Source organism: Sebastes fasciatus, chromosome 7 (genome assembly GCF_043250625.1).
Source record: "Sebastes fasciatus isolate fSebFas1 chromosome 7, fSebFas1.pri, whole genome shotgun sequence".
In the NCBI taxonomy this organism is placed as follows: domain Eukaryota; kingdom Metazoa; phylum Chordata; class Actinopteri; order Perciformes; family Sebastidae; genus Sebastes; species Sebastes fasciatus.
In genome coordinates this window covers 34978226-34983355 of record NC_133801.1, presented here as the reverse complement: position 1 = coordinate 34983355, position 5130 = coordinate 34978226, and the positions used below count along the sequence as shown (strand labels likewise).

General features: G+C 44.6%; 1 long non-coding RNA gene across 1 annotated transcript; it reads right to left on the bottom strand.

Annotated features, from left to right (window-relative positions):
• Positions 1–417: 417 nt before the first annotated feature.
• Positions 418–2841, bottom strand: LOC141770678 (uncharacterized). Its single transcript, XR_012594611.1, has 2 exons — positions 2539–2841; positions 418–2287 (listed from the first exon to the last, which is right to left on the bottom strand). It is a non-coding gene; the product is annotated as an uncharacterized LOC141770678 (long non-coding RNA).
• Between the last annotated feature and the right edge of the window lie 2289 nt (positions 2842–5130).

Genomic DNA, 5130 nt, shown 5'->3' with positions numbered 1-5130 from the left:
AGTCTGGTGGCTTTGGCTAAAGCAAACTGATATTGTTTCTCTTAGGTGGGTCTTTCTTTTAGGTGGCTAAAATATGTTTTACTGCCGACCGTCATCTACTGTAGGTAATACACTGACTATGGATAAGTACCTCACACAACCCCACTTCAAAACACCCTGCCCCACAAAACTATACCTTTAACATTGTTTTTGCCATGGTTCTGGGTCTCCATTGGAATTCATTGCAACTTCTGTGAATCCAAGCTGACAACAGCTGCACTTTTAAAGATATTGTGTGGATAATTTTGGTATTAAATCTTAAATTCTCTCAGAACATGAAATGCTGTGGCTGATAGAGAGGCCTCTGTTCAGCCAGATACTGCTCCCTCTGCAGACACTGTGCACATGAACTTCTTCTTTAATGGACATCATGTCATATCTGTAAGACGTCCAACATGTACAACAACATACAGTTGTTGCTGCTTTAATGAAGCAAGAATGCTGTCAGGTCTGAAAACTCAAACAGCGGATCCACGCCCAGCAGTAAAATTGTTTCTTGGATGCTCTACTTCCTTCTCCTCGATGACATCATGTGGTTAGTGTTAACCTGCCATCAGTGCAGCAAAACTTCACAGCAGTTCAGAGAGTGGCCCACATTTTCTGCCATTTGTGGAAGATAAAACCCTCAGTCACGTCTCAGGTGAAATAAACCACAAGAGACGCTCATTACGAAGCCACATTCTCCATGCTTCCTATTAAATTTGCTTTTTGCTCACTGCTGCAGAAATGTCTATGCCAGATGCACTGAGGTGTTGGCAGGACATCCCTCGATTTTGAAGGACAGGGATGTTTTACCCATTTCCCATCACCCATGTGGACTCGCTGATATTAAATTGAAAATACACATTGAAATCCCCGGGACACACACAGATTGCAAAAATTTCAAAACATCAACAAATGGAAAAAACATTTAACAGCACGAATCTCTGTATCCAGAAGTCGAGTCCGTTGGGTGGCCTTTGCTCAGGGGGTGGCCCGCCGTGGCACGTTATGAGTGTTGATTGTATACAGTGTGAGTATCAATTGTAACACCCCCTCCTCTGTTCGCCAAGGGGAACATAGCTCCCTGTGCCCCCAACCTCCCAGGACACAGAAGGTGAGCTGGACACCGGCCCAGATAAATGTACCGTCTGTTCCAGCTGGGGTTGTGTCAGGATCTCCCGGGCGGTGTGGACAGGCCCGTCTTTGTCCTACAGGAGCTGCGTGTGGTTCAGTATCTTAAGAGAATCATAATCACATCGGCGATCGGGGTGTTAACAGGCCCCCACAGCTGTCAGAAAGCGATGCACCCTGGGAATGCATGACGAAGGAACCGCTGGCCCTCGGTGCGCGGGTTGCAGTGTGTGTTAATGTCCGTACACACACAGCATGTATATGTCTATTCATCTCTGCAAGGGTAATAAGGGTGGACGCCTCATTTCTTGTCCAAACACACCAACAGCTATGGCAGCACATCGACGGCTTCATCCTGTAATTTCAGTGTCTTATGAAAAGCATTTGTCTGAGACGTTGTGTCAAGGCATTCTGAGCGCTGTTGTGATATATCTTTGAACAAATGCCGGAACACAGTAAATGACTGGATTCAAAAATAAACATAACATGGAACAACAATATAATTTCAGAACCAAAAAAACCCCACAAAACATCATCTGCTTTAAATCAACCCGAAGACATTCTCTCTACACCGAAGGGACATTTGGAGGCCGTTTGATGCGTGGAGTGTGACCCAAAAATAGCCTGGTGGTTAGGCAAGGGGATCTATAGGGCATTGCAGGGTTCTCTGTTCATGACCCATGCTCAAGTACCTCCTGTCCAGGGGCTGATTCATGAGCAAGGGTCAGTCCTTCAGAGTATATATCAGGTTCTCAGTTTGTTGCTTTTAGCAGCTGTTATTGCATTCAAGAGACTGAGCTGCCCCTGCTGAATCACAGGCATGAGTGGACGGAGAGGGAGTGGGGGGGCGCAGCGTGCAGGAAGAACAGGAGTCAGGACCTTCACGATGACGCTACGGTACTACGGCCCGGCCCAGGCAGGGATACTGTAATGCCAGCCCATGCCAGGCTGTCTCCAGGCTGGCAGGCAAGGCAGCACAGGCTAGGTGGTCCGGCCCTGTTTACCCATTCAGCCGCACGCACGGGCTTGTTTAAACAAATTGGGTGCCTTCACAAGCTTCCCCTCAGCCCGTGGACGTCATCAGGCAGGCGCGTGTTGATGTGGCCTTTCCCTGGAGGACCCTGGACTGTGTCCTCTGGAGAGAGAGAGAGAAAGAGAGAGAGAGAGATGTTGCCAGCTGCAGGACTCAGACCACAGCACCCCTTGTCCCAGTTGTTTGACCAGATAACCGTGGGCCAAAAAAGATGGTGGAACAGCATCAAAATCTTGGCTCCACGGCAGCCGTGATTAACATTTGGATCCTAAAGTCGAACCCTCCAGCCAACGATTCAACATTCTTCCACTCCACAGTACTGCCAGCTCTTTCTGTGATCACCGTATACTCACTCCATCACCTGTTGCCTGCTTCTTACAGGTGATCCTTGCTGAAACCATGTTTGAAAGAAGAGTTAACATAAAAAAATATCTTATTGAAGGATGTCAAGCTTGTTGATGATAATGATTTTTGGGAAGTTGTAATGAAGCTTGTGCGAAAGTTCAGACAGGAAGAGCCTCTTTACACTCTTTCAGTCACAACCTCTCTCATCTCTACTGGCTCCTACTCTATCAGCTGACTGTGGGTGGTTCACTCTTAGATAACCAAACAGATTCTGCCACGCTCTCTATGAGCCAATCATATTGTTGCAATCAAATTTTAAAACTGTCATCCTGTCAGTTGACATTTCAGTGTGACTCGATGCGACCTGCCTCCACCCGATCACCTCCAGTCTTCATCATATTCTGTGCCCAGGCCTGCTCCACATCCCTTCATTGGATCTTCAGCTACTCCCTTCACCACCACCACCACCACCCCCAGTGTCTAGACTCCAGGGGAGGAATATACTGTACCTAATCTCATCATGGCATCACTACCCCCTTTGATATACTACGTCACGATGGACATGGTCATGCACTATGTAATAAATTATTGTTCAATCGATATGGGGTCTCTCCTGATAGAAATATAATTCATGAAACCAACAAAAACTAAAACCTGTAAATCCCAATAGAATCACAGTCATTGTATATCAGAGAGATAGATGGTTCACAGAAAAAAGTAAAAACAAAACAGGAAGTGGCTGAAATTATTCTGAGCAACCTGGTTTCAAAAAGCTGTTTCACTTTTGGCTCATTGTTTGAATGTCAAACCTAAAGGTTCTGCAGACCTTTCAGATATTCAAATGAATCTCAGGGTGACATTGGGGAGAACTATACTGGAAATGATGGAATTCACCCAACTTTATAACCTAATAAAGTGTAGATTGACCCTTTGCTAAGTCCCGCCCCTCAAACGCAGACTGGCCAATCATAGCGTAGCATCGGCCAGCTCTGACCAGGATCTGACAACTATACGGCTCTGCTCCACAGACTTTCATGCAATCGTTTCACATTTTCTTCATTTTTAGGCTGGTTTCGTGGATTTCGAGCTAGTCATGGTTAAACGTAGTGCCACTGTGATCTTTAGACTATGTCTTCTTTCTTTATCTTTTTAAACTGTTTCCACTCCTGACATCCTGGATATATCCTTCAAATGCATATTGTAGATCCTTCTGTCTGCTTCTCTCTGAAATCGGTTTAGCATTTTTCCAAAAATTAGATAATATTTATGCAGGGAGTGCAGTTAGTGACAGTGTGGGCTGCATGGTAGCTCTGATGACTTGACGGAGTAGTAGCAGGGGGCGGGGCTTAGCAAAAGGGTCAATTGTTTTTTCCCTTCGAGGGCCAAAACTGGACCTCAGTGGTGGGCCATGGGCCAAAAGGAAATACCTATTGTATTTTTAAGATGCAAAATTGTACTAGGATCCTAAGTTCCCCTTATTGAATATTATTTTGGCTTTTACATAGTTAACCCCTTAAAAACCCACCTGCTGAATAATTGGCTCATTTCCAATTATACCTAAATGATGCATTTCCAAGACTGTTGAGGGACCCCAGAGTGCAGAAATGTTCAAATACACCATTTTAAGAATAGTCACAAATACCACATCTATACTGCACTCAAAAAACTGCCCCAAACTGCATGTGATTATCATACAGTGGGCAAGTTTGTAAAGGGGAGACTCGTGGGTACCCATAAAACCCATTTTCATTCACATATCTGGAGGTCAGAGTTCAAGGGACCCCTGTGAATATGGCCATTTAAGCCTAAATTTGGAGCATTATTTAGCCTCCTTCCCGACAAGATAACATGACGTGGTTGGTACCTATGGATTCCATAGGATTTCTAGTTTATGATACCACTAGCTTCACTCTAACTCTAAAACCGAGCCTGCGACAGCCTCTGAAAGACAGTCTGTTGGGCCTGATAATTAAAAAAAAAACAAAAAAAAAACTCAACATTCAGCAGGCCGAATCAAACCTCATGGCGGGCCATCTTTGGCATACGGTGGGCAGCCCTGATCTAGGCAAACAAAAACAGAAAAGTGAAGGAGATGTCAATTAATCACACCCACACAATCCTGAGAAGAGGTAGATTGTTAGATGCAAGCCTGAACAATGTTCTAGAAATTATGTCAATATCTACCTACAAACATTACAGAGCCTATGGTTTAACATTCATGGCCAATACATTTGAATAATATAAAGCAAATCCATGATTACCCAACTTAAAAAAAAAGGGAAAATTCAGAAAAGAAGAAGGTGCTTTAAAGGTGTTTGAAGGTGATGGTATGTTGGCCTACTGTATCTCCAGACAAGTGGTCCAATCAGCAGAACCATATGACCTGGACTTTATCTCCTGAAAACAGAACACTGCCATCTAGTCATGCTGAAGCCTTTGGTTTTTACTGAGGAATTTTAACGGCAGAAAATCTCCTTCTGGCACCACTGTCACTGATACCAGGCCACATCCATATCAGTCAAGAGCAGTTGAATGACTCATTAGTAGCTGCCATGACGGCCACTTGGCTGCTCACTTTTTCATTAATCAAAGCACTGTGT